The following is a 15057-nucleotide window of genomic DNA, read 5'->3' on the forward strand; positions in this document are numbered from 1 at the left end:
GAGAGCTTTCTATGCCAATTAACCATTTTTGCATGTGTATATTGTGTGGCAGGTACGAAGATACTCTATGCCCTGGGATGTCGAGAAAAATTCCAACCCGAAAAGATCCTCCACCGTTGGAATTCAAACCCACGATCCTCATGTAATTTTTGAAATTAAAATTTTTATCTAGCATGAACCCTAGATACTTAACTTCATCTGACCAATTAATTGGAACCTCTCTCATCGTGACAACATGTCTACTTGAAGATTTCAAATAAAGAGCTTTTGGTTTATGTGGGAAGATTATCAGAGAAATCTTCCATTTTTGCAAGTATGAAAAAAACTTTTTTTGCAATCTACTACAGATGACATGCAGGCTTCAGCCTTTGGCGGAGAGGGCTGTGTCATCCGCAAACAAAGATTTTTGACATCCCTGAGGTAACTCAGGTAAGTCAGATGTGAAAATTTTGTAAAATATTGACCCCATTGAAATGCTGCCTTGAGGAACACCAGCTCTAATTACAGGAAGTCTTTCAGATTTGGAGTTCTGATAATTAACCTGAAGTGTACGATTTGACAGATAACTTTGAATTATTCTAACAATGTATGTTTGAAAACTAGTTTTTAAAAATTTTACAATCAATCCTTTTTTTTCTATCTTTATTAACGAGATTTTTAGCCCTGGGCTAGTTCATCTCGGGACTAAAGGCTTTACTTCCCTTCCGAAGGAAGTCGTCACTGAAATTTTTAGTGACTATCTCGGGGATGGGATTCGATCCCAGGTCCTCGGCGTGAGAGGCGTGTGTTTTAACCACTACACCAGGTCCGTCCCCATCAATCCTTCATTCCAAACACTGCGGATGCTTTTTATATGTCTAGAAGATCAAGACCAGTAGAATAGTCTTTGAATTTGTTAGAACGAATCAAATGTATTACACGTAAAAGTTGAGTGGTTACTGTTCATCGGCAAAAATTGAATTTTCGTTGATGTGGATTATTATTCTGTCCAAAATTACCTTTTCAAAAAGTTTACTGATGGAGGAAATCAAGCTGATTGGACGGTAGCAGCTAGAAACTTCTGCAGGATTTTTGTCTGGTTTTAAAATTGGAACAACCTTGGCATTTTTCCATTCATGCCAACTGTAAACATTTGTTAAATCTTCTTCTTCTTTCTGGCATTACGTCTCCACTGGGACAAAGCCTGCTTCGCAACTTCTTCTTGTTCTTATGAGCACTTCCAATGACCATTTTTTGCATGCGTATATCGTGTGGCAGGTGGGGATTTTTTTTATTTCCGTACGGGTTTGGGCCGAAAGGTCTCAGATTTTAATGAAACTTTTTCCACAGACAGGGCTCATCAATATATGAATAAAACAAATTGAGAAAAATTCAGGGTCGCCCATTTTCCCGGAAAACTCAGTTGGAATTTTTTGTTTTCCCCTGACACTACTTACTTTGAAAAATCATAACTCAAGAACGAAACATCATAGAAACAAAGTTTTTTATGAAAATGAAAGCAAATTTTCTCAGGAATAAACAAAAATATTAACTGGAAAAAGTTTTCCACAAAATTTTTCACAAAATTTTCCACCGTTGAGAAAATTCGTAAAGAAAAGCCGGAAAAAACTATGTTCCAACTCGTGGAAAATTTTCAAAAAAATATTTTTGAGAAGATAATTTCATAAGCTTCAATCGCTGAAATTTTTGAAATCTACTTTTGTTTTTCGTTATATAACAAAGATTTTTTATCAGAGCAATTACAAATTTTCTAAAACATCTGTAAAAAGATATGGGATTGGTTTTATACTTCATTAAAACCAATCCCATATCTTTTTTACAGATGTTTTAGAAAATTTGCCCTTGCTCTGATAAAAAAAGTCGGAATGGATCGTTCTTGAGTTATGATTTTTCAAAGTAAGTAGTGTCAGAGGAAAACAAAAAAATTCCAACTGAGTTTTCCGGGAAAATAAGCGACCCTGAATTTTTCTCATTTTTTTTTGGAAAAGAAGGGATTTATAATAGGGAATGGAATCGATCTCCTTGAGATGACGGCTGATTGCGAGCGATTTTTCTTCGAAGGCCGGTAAATGGAGATTTGACCCGCCATGCTCCTTGCTGTGAGCCAATTGCACCATCCGTACGAGGGCGGGAATTCCTCTCGTGGTGGTGAATTTCGCCGTGTGCATTTCTAGCAACTAATAACAGGCCATTTGCGCCGGGTGATTCCTTTTCAGAAATTAAGAAGTGCCCAACACCGACGAAACGAAACGAACGTGTTGAGTATTATTATATTCTCATAAAGGGTCAGCAAACGCAGCGATTAGACTCACATTTGTTGAGCAAACTTTTTCTCCAGTGCATTCCAGTTTAAAGTGGTCATTAATCTGGTCTGCAGCCATTGGGTGTTAATTTGATTACCTTCCCAGAGCCCGTTATCAATTGCCACCATTTTGCGTAAATTCAGCCTCGCGCCGACAAAAGCCTCGAATAGGATGAATATTTCATTCATCAAACAACGATTTTCCATCAAAACATGTGTCGTCATTCCTATCGTCAAGCATGAGGCCTTGAGGATAGTAAAGGAGAGCAGGCCTTGCTTTCTTTCGCACTCGAACTTGCGATAGGAATGACGTCACTGCCAAATGTCATTTTTCTGAGTATAATATCTTGCTTCTTTTTACCGTGGTCGGTATATGCGACCAACAAATCGTTGTCACATGCTTGTTCGAGCCTTTTCATGTGACAGCTCCGTGTATGCATTTGTTTACATCTGTCGAAGAGCGGTGCATACACGGGGCTGTCATTTCCGAAGAAGAATTGTCAAACAGCTTCCGAATCAGCTGATTTTAAACGTCTTGTGAAAAGGCTTATGGGGTGGAGGAAGAGAGCGATGAGATACATGGACAACGGGTCGCCTTGTCGGACCGAACGTTGGATTTCGAACGGACGTGAGAGACGCCCGTTGATGAGCAACCGAGAGGTGGATCGGCTAACAATAGACCAGGAGAAGTATATGAACTTGTCATTCATTTACTTGTCAATTTTCATACAAAATCTTCTTTTTACCTGCTATAAATTTACTGTAGGTGAACCACTTCCCCTAGCCTATGCGCGAAAGAAGAGTGACGAGATCCCGACTGAAGTCGAGCGAGCACATCGTGTCAAACAGGAATGAGTGCCGGACCCGATCGAACGCGTTCTCTAAATCAAAACTGATCAACTAACCGAGCCTTCAGAGCAAGAGTTTCTGCATTTCTGCCCGACGCACTCTACGCAACTTGTACCTAGTCGTTGTTGAGCAGAGAGATGGGTCGATACGATCGGGCTGCGTTGTGTGTGTGTGTGTGTTTTTTTATAGTAGGGTACAAAAAAGCTTCAAAAGCCAGGCCTGTTGTGTGTTGGCACGGTGTGGGACTCACGTTAGGCGTGCTTAACCACTAAAAAACTTTCCCTACGCTCATGTGCACTTCGTTGCTCTACGACGACTCGTTCGATCTCTCCTTGTTGACCAGTTGGATGCCGAGGTCGGTCCAGCGATTCCGGTTGGAGGATGACTTCCGGTTCACTGGCGCCCAGACGATCCAAAACTGGTTTGTGACGATCGATGCTACTCGGCTTAGTCCCCGACGGTGGAGCTAGCCTACTCCGGCTACGCGCTTCTTCATGATTCGATACTGGCCGGTGGAGTGCCGAAGTCGGTCCAGCGATTCCGGTTGGAGGATGTCTTCCGGTGCACTGGCGCTCCGACGACTCAAGCCGGTGATGGAATGGAATCATTTAAATAACCGAAACGGCCGCTGTGGAAATCATAGATAGCGCCACCTGCAGCTTTGCGTGTTTGACAGAACAGTAATGCTGTCACAATGTTAAATCGCATATACAGTGGCGCCTTTGTTTTGATGCAGCGAACACCGAAGAAGTTACCTTCAATGATCCATTGAACACAATCTTTTCCACGAGTGCTAACCGCTGTTAGTTTGCTTGTCTCGCAGGAAACCACATTCAAAATGCACTCTTAAAATACTTCACACAAAGCTGCATCAGTTCTATGCAGGCAATGATCCCAATGATAGGCTTGATCAGAAAGCGATTCAAAATCGCAAAGCGAGAAGTCAAAATCCGATTCATCATTGTTGTCGGAAGATGAATTGTTGCGTGTGTCCGATATGTGTACTCGGAGAACGAAAGGCTTGTGATGAGCATCTATTATCAAGAGATAAGATGGTGGCTCTAACACTTCAATATTGCAAAAGCCAAATCAAGAATACTATTTACGTACCGAGTTGACTTGATACAGTCCTGTAGCCATCATCGTTTCAACAAAAGTCGTCTCAGCTTCAGTTGACGCATTGCTTGGCAGGGCTGTGCATTTTCGAAAGCATTTTGTGAAATACGAAGGCTTGGTTGTGTCGTCTCGATGGTGACAAACAACTGCGTCGCTTCGTTTTTCGTTCCACACTCATTCGTTTCGTTATCCGAATTGAAAGCAACGAACAAGAAAGGTGAAATGAAAGAGTAAGAATTTCGTTTCATTTAATTTCATTGAAATCTATCAAAATGTTTCAAATTGCATTTTACCTATTTTTTGCAGTGTAATTATGTAACTTGTTGAGTAATTAATTAAGATAGAGATACTATACGGGCCACCACGTCGTTCATTTGAATTAATCAGCTCCTAAAGTTAGAGACTACCGATTGAAAGACCAGCTCGCTGCGGTGAGGCTCCGATTTATGACGCGCGACGCATAAGCAGCACGAAAGAGATGAGAGACTACGCTTGCTGCGATGAAAGGAAAGGTTCGTCGGATTGAAACGAAACAGTAGAGTTTCAACTGAAAGGCAAGCTTGAATCAGTCAGTTGGGGACTGAAAATGCTTTCAATGAAATGAAAATGTACGGCCCTGTTGCTTGGTAGATAGCTATTAAGCTCGTCGTCATATATCCAAGAAAGCCCTGGTATATTATAGTCGCCGACTACAATGATTGCGTCGGTTTCGGAAGAGAAGTTGCAAATACTTTGTATTGCAGTTGCGTGCATCGAGCACGCTTCAGGTGGTAAATGCCACAAAGATGGATCGTTGACATTGGAAGATTAACTGAGACAACAACAACTTGTTCAAGGGAGTTGCAGTCGTTCAAAGAGACTGGTGTACAACGAAAAGAAGCTTTAACTGCAATAAGTACACCACCACCACGTTGGAATGAGCTTGTCTGTTCACTGGGATCGCATCGGAATGTTGTATAATTGGAACAGAGCTCGGAGTTGAGTATGTCAGGACGGAGCCATGTTTCCGTAAGGATAAAAATGTCATAATCGCAGGCAATAAATCAGTTGGATTAAATACAAATCCAGTTATAAGCGGTTTCTTCATCACCGCTTAGGCCTTAAACCTGGTTTAATCGTATGGGTAAACGTGGTTTACGGCTTAAGCGAAGGTAAAGAAATCGGCCCTTAATAAAGAAATCAGTGGTTTTCGTTCGCATACCTCGGACGTTCTGGTAATACATAGTAAGTTGTCGTCGAGATGCTTGCTCAGTTAAAATAGAGCGTGTTGTGAGACTGCAACTCGCTGCGTCCTCGCGTTGTGTTGAAAGTTGGGTGAGGCAGCTGGCATTGTTGAATACGCGTTGATGACGAGGGGACGTTCAAACGTTCAATATATTTGCTAGGAACGAAAGATCTATCAGTAGAAGTAGGGGCTCTGCAGCTAATTGGCTCACCTGAGAAAGAAATTTTTCTGCAACATCGATGTTACTGAATCGATTCACATTTGAGTTGCTGAATCGATTCACCAATTTAATCGAATCCTTTGAATCGATGTTTTTGAATCGATTCGAATCGAATTTGAATTAAATTTATGAGATTTGAAGAGAGACCAAATGCATTTGCATTCGATTTTAACACCTTTCAATAAAATCAATATTGGAATTCAATTAAACAGATATAATACATCAAAACTTGTTCAAAATTTGGTTTCTTTATCGTAAACTCGTTGAAAAATATTCAACGATTTCAAAAAACTGAATCGAATCAAAAAATCGAATGAAGAAAATCGATTCAGCCGATTTTAGATGAGCCAAACATCGATTCAAAAAACCGATTAATCGGAATGAAAACATCGATTTTCGGAACATCGATTAAAAATCGCCCAACGCTAGTCTGGATCCGCGTTCACTGCCGCTTTTAAGGCAACATTCGGAATACCATCGGGTCCCGGTGCCTTGTTTGACGCGAATGAGTTCACGACTTCTGCCAGCTCTTCGTTCGTCATTCTCGCCACTTTTTCTTCTTCATCTGCCGCATATGGCGCTGGGGGCCATGGGCTGATGGGATGGTGCGGGAAGAGTACATCGATTATCGATCGCAGCAACTCGGGCGACTTCTCTTGGGGCGCTATGGCACCTTTGGTCTTAGCCATTACCACTCTGTAGGCGTCTCCCCATGGACTAGAATTGGCACTCTCGCATAGACTATCAAAGCATGCCCGTTTTCGACTCTTGATTTCCTTTTTGAGAGCCAACTTTTCCTCTCTGAATGCTGCACCGCGTTGTTCTTTATGTGCTTCTGTGCATGTGCGTTGCATTCTTCGTCTAGCCCGAAGGCAGATTGCTCGAAGATTTGCAATTGATTCGCACCACCAGTACACCGGCGGCCTGTTCTCTCTATGAGGGGCTTTTCTCGGCATGAAAGCATCACACACTCGTGATATCACAGCAACTAGCTCTTCACCGTCTAGGTCCGGAGTGTTCCTTTCGTGCCGCAGACTTCGCCGTCGAAGCGCACTGTTTTCCAACCTCGGGCTTGGGTCGAGTTCGAGTTACATCGCACTGCCCTCCGCCCGCCTTGTACTATAGCGAATCGATTGATGATCGCTATGAGTATAATCGTCATCAACGCGCCAGTTCATGGTACCTAAAAGGTTAGGACTACAAAATGTCACGTCTATAATCGATTCTGCACCATTTCTATTCTACCATGGGTATTCACTGTACCCAAATTTGCCAGCTCTACATTTAATGCGGCCAGGGATTCCAACAATAGCTGGCCTCTTTGATTGGTGCAACGGCTACTCCACTCCACTGCCCATGCATTAAAGTCGCCAGCTATCACTACTGGCTGCCGATTAGCTCGTTCGGCTATCATCCTGTCGACCATGTGGGAAAATTCCTTTTATGGAATACAACTTATGGCCCTTCCCGAAACACTTGAAGCAAACTTCAGGAGGCGGTTGTATGCTCAGCCGGCAAACCGACCAGCCTACCTTGAGCATGCCCAAGTTCTTCGCTTTGTTGGCCTCTGCGACCGTCAGCCTGATCGCCGCCACCTGGGTGCCCTGCGGCAGGAAACGGTAGAGCAAAGCGAACGGTGATAAATGATTGGTGGCTCGATTGTTTCGGGTGGGATGAGGTCTTCCTTATGGCTTCCGCAGGTGCATCCCGGTGAGAGTTGATTTTTTCGTCGCTGTGGTATTAATCGGCGTCCTCGGAGAAAATAGAGGTTCGGCTACTGTTGGTTCTCAAAATGTTTTCGAACTGTAGTCTTCAAACTGGCGAAACAAAATTCCTTTCGGCCATGTTGAAAGATTTAGTGCCTCGTTCTTTAACGCTGGGTCGAGGCCGACTTTGAACGAGACAAAGGTCATGTTGCTAGTGTCAGCCACTTGGCTACAAGTTTAACGACTTCAGCATCGGTGTCCAAGGTTTCTTTAACCATTGCAGAAATAGCATCATTTGTAACGTCGGGTCTGATGCGGGATAGATAAAGCCAAAACTTGCTTGTAGGCTTTACGCTGATTGGAACGGATACGACATCTTGACCTAGCTGCTTCATTCCATACTGACATTCGGAAAAAGGGCAACAAACCAAACCAGAGTCATTATCACGGGATCTTTTAGCAGCACGTGTAGGGTTGCCAATAACAGGTCGTCGATCGAGCTTTGGTGAAGATATTGACAAAACAGGCTTCAAGGATGTACTTGTTTTTAATTATGAATCGTGGTTTACGGCTAACCAGCCGAGTGGAAATTTAACAACTACCGAAAGCTAAGCATTACATATATTTTGCAATTGGATTAAATGGACAAATTGATGTGAAGTTTTGCGAAAAAGTTACACGACTTCTCAGTGAGAATCGAACTCACGACTCCCTGATCTCTAGTTAGGACGCGTTACCCCTACGCCATGAGAGGATTCATGAACGCAGAAGTTAACCTGAATTCGATTTCAGCTCAATAATCACGTGGTCCTTTTTCGCAAAGTGCACCTCTTTCGAAAGAATTAGATGCTCATCCAAACACAACGCTTTCTATATATATCCGTAGGCGTAGGGGTAACGCGCCCTAACTAGAGATCAGGGAGTCGTGAGTTCGATTCTCACTGAGAAGACGTGTAACTTTTTCGCAAAACTTCACATCAATTTGTCCATTTAATCCAATTGCAAAATATATGTAATGCTTAGCTTTCGGTAGTTGTTAAACTTCCACTCGGCTTTTTTTTTTTTTTTGTTTTTTACAAGGGGGAAATCTGCAAACAGATCCCCTGAGAAGATAACTCAGGGAATGCGGGGATGACGCACCAACGACGACCCGCTAAAACCAGCCTATGCACTGTGCATGAGCAATTCATTTAGAATTGCTCAAGTGGTGAACAGTGCATCGACATGACCCTTGGACTCAGACCCTCATCTCCCCGGAACCACCTTACGGTATTTCTTCGGGAAGGGACCAGTGCATATAGCACAACACGTGTAGCAGAAGTAGCCTAGGCAAACTGCTTCTCCTAGCCGACTTAAACAATGTTACAAGGGACCAGCCTCGGCAGGGCTAATCCTCTGCAGCCAACTCTTGGTCGGCGCGCCATAGACGCTGCAATTCTAACATAATGTGAGTGACAGCCGTAGTTACTGCATTCCAGCACTCGGCATCCGCACACATTCTCTCTATAATATTGTCGGGGGACGTGTCCCCTCCGCATGTAGTGAGCATGCGACCTCTCACAACAATGAAACGGGGGCAATCGAACACGACATGCTCCGCTGTTTCCTCTACACCAGCACAATTGGGGCACGCAGGAGATTCTGAGTGCCCGAACCTATGCAGGTACTGTCTATAGCAACCATGTCCTGACAGAAACTGCGTCAGGTGGAAGTTCACTTCCCCATGGCTTCTACCATACCAATCTGACACATTTGGTATTAGTCGATGGGTCCATCTACCCTTAGTGGTGTTATCCCATTCCTGCTGCCAGCTTCTGAGCGTTTCCTCTTTACACGTGTCGCGGACTCCTCTGGTACCCCTTTGGTTGAAGCATTGAACATCTTCCTTGATGATGAGCCCGATGGGCGTCATCCCGGCTATGATGCACACGGCCTCTTTAGATACCGTCCGGTATGCACTTGCTACTCTTAAGCACATTATCCTGTACGTGCTTTCCAACCGCTTTAGGTTTCTGTTCGTTCTAAGCGCTTTTGACCAGATTGGTCCTCCATACCTTAGTATGGATAGCGCCACGCTTGCCAGCAGCTTGCGTTTGCTGGCAATTACAGCAGAGCTGTTAGACATCATCCTCGAAAGCGCCGCTATAGCCGTAGATGCCCTTTTACAGGCATATTCAACGTGGCTAGCGAAGCTCAGCTTGTCATCGATCATTACCCCAAGATGCCTAAGGGATCGCTTGGACTCTATGGTGCAATCACCTACCGAGATAAGCGCCCGTTGCGCGGACTTGCGGTTGTTGACCACCACCACCTCAGTCTTGTGACGGGCCAGTCCTAGTTTCCTAGACTTCATCCATTCCTCAACCAGGGAAATAGAGTGCGCTGCTGTCAACTCTACTTCCTCCATCGATTCACCATAGACCACTAGGGTGATATCGTCGGCGAAGCCAACAATCTTAACACCCGTCGGAAGGGGCAGCCTCAGTACGTCATCGTACATCGCATTCCATAACAGCGGGCCCAGGATTGAACCTTGAGGTACTCCCGCGGTAATTCGAACGCTTTTCTGCCCCTCCTCTGTGTCATACAGTAGAATCCTACCATCAAAATAGCTTTCTAGAAGCTTACACAACTGCACCGGTATCTTGAGGCGGTGAAGCGCGTGTGCTATTGCTTCCCAGCTTGCGCTGTTGAACGCATTCTTCACATCCAGAGTGACAACCGCGCAGTAACGGATGCCGCTCCTTTTATGCTCGATTGCCACCTCAGCTGTTTGAACGACCGACTGGATGGCGTCCAGAGTAGATTTACCTTTTCTGAATCCAAACTGGTTGTTGGACAGGCCGTCCGCACTCTCCGTATACGGTACTAGTCTGTTGAGAATCACCTCTCCAATAACTTGCCCGTCGTATCTAGTAGACAGATAGGTCTATACGCCGACGGGTCACCTGGTGGTTTCCCCGCCTTTGGTAGTAGCACCAATTTCTGTCGCTTCCATACATCCGGGAAGATTCCTTGATCAATGCAGCGTTGCATCGTGGTTCTGAACATGTCCGGATCCGTGTTCACTGCCGCTTTTAAGGCAACATTCGGGATACCATCGGGTCCCGGTGCCTTGTTTGATGCGAATGATTTCACGACTTCTGCCAGCTCTTCGTTCGTCACTCTCGCCACTTCTTCTCCTTCATCTGCCGCATACGGCGCTGGGGGCCATGGGCTTATGGGATGGTGCGGGAAGAGTACATCGACTCGGCTGGTTAATCGTAAACCACGATTCATAATTAAAAACAAGTATTTATCGAGCAACGGACTCATGTTCCGTAACCGGTCGTTTTAGAACGTCGCGACCCATTGGAAGCCCACAGTTTAACGATTAACTTGCGACGATCGACGCGCCACCATATTTCATATAACGGAGAGTATTAGAACTAACTTGGAGGTGATCATTTGGAGGTTATTTAGCAATTTGGAGGTTAAAATCCCCTCCAAACACTAGCGATTTTGCGGTGGGATGTTGACGTTTGATCACGAATAGAAACCTCAGCCAGCGCAATTGCTGGCTAGTGTAGTGTGCTATTTCCATACATAAAAAAATGCTCGGGCTAGGCATTGGATATATATAGAAAGCGTTGTGTTGGGATGGGCATCTAATAGGGCGATATTCAAAACTGAAAAGGCAATAGATGGCTCTTTTTCAATGGTAGTAAAAACGAAATCCTGAAGCAAAGAAAGTACCACGGAAGATGAACTAAACACAAAAAGTTATGTATTCACTTTACACTTGATTTCTAATCACTACTTTTTTGATCCAGTTTCCTAATTGCAAGTAATTTACGTTTTTCATCATTTTCCATACGTTTTGACAGTCCTCCGACTACCATTCTTCCATGCGCTTGTGTTGAAAGTTTGAGAAATTTGAGAATCCAATGTAGCGTGATCAGTGGGTGGAATACAAACAACAGTGTCGTCACTCGGCGGTCAGTGAAAGAAACTGAATGTTCGAAAGGTTGTTGCCTGTACTTTTTGCCGCTGGCGCCAACTGTTAGCGTTTGAGAACAAAATAAACAGTCATTACCCTATTCTTCCGAAAGAGGTGCTTTTTGCGAAAAAGGACCACGTGATTATTGAGCTGAAATCTAATTCAGGTTAACTTCTGCGTTCATGAGTCCTCTCATGGCATAGGGGTAACGCGCCCTAACTAGAGATCAGGGAGTCGTGAGTTCGATTCTCACTGAGAAGACGTGTAACTTTTTCGCAAAACTTCACATCAATTTGTCCATTTAATCCAATTGCAAAATATATGTAATGCTTAGCTTTCGGTAGTTGTTCAAGGATGTGTTTTTTATCTCAGTTTGTAGAGTGTTGATTGCATTAGTCAGTGACATTAACTGTTAATTTTCATCTGCATTGCTTGTAATAGATCCGAGATGGGAGTTTTCGAACAAGTCGGCACATCTGTCGCACATCCAGAAAAGATTTCTTCGATGTGTCGTGAAATAGCCGAGAAACCCCGGAACAGTACATACGATATGTGCTACCGCAGTATCCTCGGCATGTTACATAGTCAATGCCGGTAATAAGCTGGATGCATTTGGCGAAATTTTTCTCCATTGATGGACAAACGCCTTTTGGTAGACTGGACGACAGCAATGGACTTCCAATGACGATTGAGCGAACTTCCACGCAATAAGAGGGTGACTTGTACCCCGCTTGATATCGCTTACTAGCGAGAGGAGATGTCAATCGGAATGAATTTGATGTCACTATTGATCAAAATTCACTTAGCTTTGCACTATTTCCTCAGCAAATCTACCAATCTGCACTCACGGAGACAACAAAGTTCAGGAACAATGATAAAAACAGTAGTATTGGAATAAAAACAGAAATCGAACAAGTAAATTCATCTATAAATATAACACATTGATAGCGATCACAGCTGTAAACGTGCAGTGTTGTCAAAAAATGTTTTTTTTGGCTTAGAGTACGAAAGCCACCACCCGATCCACGAGCCATAGTTTCTACATCTTCCTTGATGATGATCCCGATGGGCGATGCACACGACCTCTTTCGAAACCGTTCGGTATGCACTTGCTACTTTTAAGCACATGATCCTATACGTGCTTACCAACAGCTCCAGGTTTCGTTCTCAGCGCTTTTGGCCAGATCTGCAGGAGCCTTCGTTCGCTGGCAGTTGGTAGACATCACCCTCGAAAGCGCCGCTGTATTCGTAGATGCCCTTTCATAGCCGTATTCAACGTGGCTAGCGAAGCTGCTTGTCATCGATCATTACCCCAAGATGTTTAAGGGATCGCTTGGACTCTATAGTGCAATCACCTACCGAGATAAGCGCCCGTTGCTCGAACTTGCGGTTGTTGACCACCACCAGTATCAGTCTTGTGACGGACCAGTCCTAGTTTCTTAGACTTCAACCATTCTTCAACTATGGGGATAGAGTGCGCTGCAGTCAACTGTACTTCCTCCATCGATTCGTCATATACCGCTAGAGTGACATCGTCGGCGAAGCCAACAATCTTAACACCCGTCGGAAGGGGCAGCCTCAGTACGTCATCGTACATCGCATTCCATAACAACAGGCCCAGGATTGAACCTTGAGGTACTCCCGTGGTAATTCGAACACTTTTCTGCCCCCTTCTGTGTCATGCTATTTGCAGTGTTTGCAAGAAAACTCCTGCCCCTTGTACACCACGTACGCTTGCAGCCCATCGGGCCATATGTCTAGTGGTCCGCAGGCGACTCGTAGCTATCTCCAAACGTTAGCTCGTGAATCGAGACCACTTCACCGAAAGCGTGGAAACACTCGACAATCTTATCCTTCGTCTCGTTTTCGAGGAGGTTCTCGATCCTCGATGGTTATGCGTAGCTTGTGCTTCTTCCCGTCTATTTCCACTTCGTGACGTCCATCGTGATCGTCCACTATTTTCTGTGCAAGAACGCACATTGTTCACATCTACAGCACTGTAGTCTCACAATATCTTCCTTTTTCAGGCCGAGAAAATGCCGTGCATCTTCTCGAATTACGGCTTCACGGGGAACTTCGAGTAGTCGATCCAGAAGGTATTTTCTCGCCTTATCGCGCAATCACAACAAAATTTCGAAAAACGATCAGAAAAAATGCCTGACTAATGAGGAGCGCAATTGAACACGTCTGTGCGTCTCAGAAGTTGAGCGATAACTAATTGAAAAACAATCAATTCCATATTTAAAAATTAAACTGATTTCTAAAAATGTTGCCCCTTTCCGACATTGTTTAAAAACTTTTTATAAAACACTTTTTTCATCCATCAAAATCGTGGAAAAAATGGTTAAGATTTAAGCTGTTAATACATCATTTCATTATTGGTGGTAAGCTCCATCGAAGTTAATACGCCAATCGCGTATTATCCTCGATTTGACTATAGTAAAATCGAGGATAATACGCGATTGGCGTATTAACTTCGATGGAGCTTACCACCATATGAGTATCAAACTTTGAAACCATCATGTTCTCTAGTCAATAATTGATCAATATATAACATATAAGCTTTACCACACTGCCTGTTAATGCGGCAAAGTATTTCAATAAACCAATTACCTGCAGCATCGTCATATATCACTTGCATCACTTGATGCAGCATATCTGCTCATCTTCATCAATTGTTTCACACAATATTCAAATTTCTTTGGACTCAATTTGACTGCACTCAACGTCCAACCGAGAGCAACGACCTCTCGAATTAAAACAGTCGACCGGCGTAAATTCACAAGCCAAGGTTTCTCTTATTGTCGAACAATCTCAACGCAAAGTCCCAGCAAGTGCCATCGAATTTTGTTTTGTCTAGACGTTTAGTTTTCCAAATTTATTTCAATTTCGTGGGATACGGAGTCGGCCGCCGTCACGGTCATACGCGCCTTCGTCGAGAGTCATGGCGTCCAAAATTTTCCAACGCTACTGATAAATACCTAATATAGCAACTGGATGGTGTTGGTTGGGCCATTTAAGGAGAAAAAAAAGAAAACGAAGTATCGGAACACAGCATCAGATTTAATCATCGTCAATTGAATCAATTGATTTCTACAACACGCAGCAACCTCAGAGGATTTAACCAATGTCATGATTTAATTTTTACACTGCCATTATACAACTCGAAGAACAGCCGATGTTTGAAAGAATAAAAAATCACCAATAGGAATAGTAGTAACTTAACTCTCCCTTACTCGATATTCTGTATCTCGATATTTCCCCTAACTCGATGGATGCGCGGTCCTTCAATCTAGCAACTTTGATCCCTCTGTAAGTCGAAACCTCTCTAACTCGATGTTCCCTAACTCGATGCGATCTGTTTCAGTTTCCTATGCAAGTTTACCTCTCTAACTCGATATTTTCATGGAAATTTCCAAATATTCTCCAAATGTTCATAAATTTCATAAATTTGATAATTATATTATAGTGATAGTAAAATGAAGGTTCACAAGTCATTTCAGGGTGATAAAAATTAAAATTTTGAAGACTATGCAAAAAGTGTCACGTTGGCAAATGTAAAAAAATTTACTATTTTTCACATTTAATGTTGGTAGAGGGTTGGATACCGGTTCAAGCTAAATGTAAATTAGGATCGGGTTTTTGATCCATTGATTGTTG

At 43.5% G+C, this 15057-nt stretch overlaps 1 protein-coding gene across 1 annotated transcript in view; it reads left to right on the top strand.

The window, feature by feature from the left end:
* Nucleotides 1–15057, top strand: part of LOC5568339 — a 51123-nt gene that overhangs the window by 3358 nt on the left and 32708 nt on the right. The gene's annotated exons all lie outside the window — the stretch shown is intronic.

The sequence above is a fragment of the Aedes aegypti genome, chromosome 1, assembly GCF_002204515.2.
Source record: "Aedes aegypti strain LVP_AGWG chromosome 1, AaegL5.0 Primary Assembly, whole genome shotgun sequence".
NCBI classification, from domain to species: domain Eukaryota; kingdom Metazoa; phylum Arthropoda; class Insecta; order Diptera; family Culicidae; genus Aedes; species Aedes aegypti.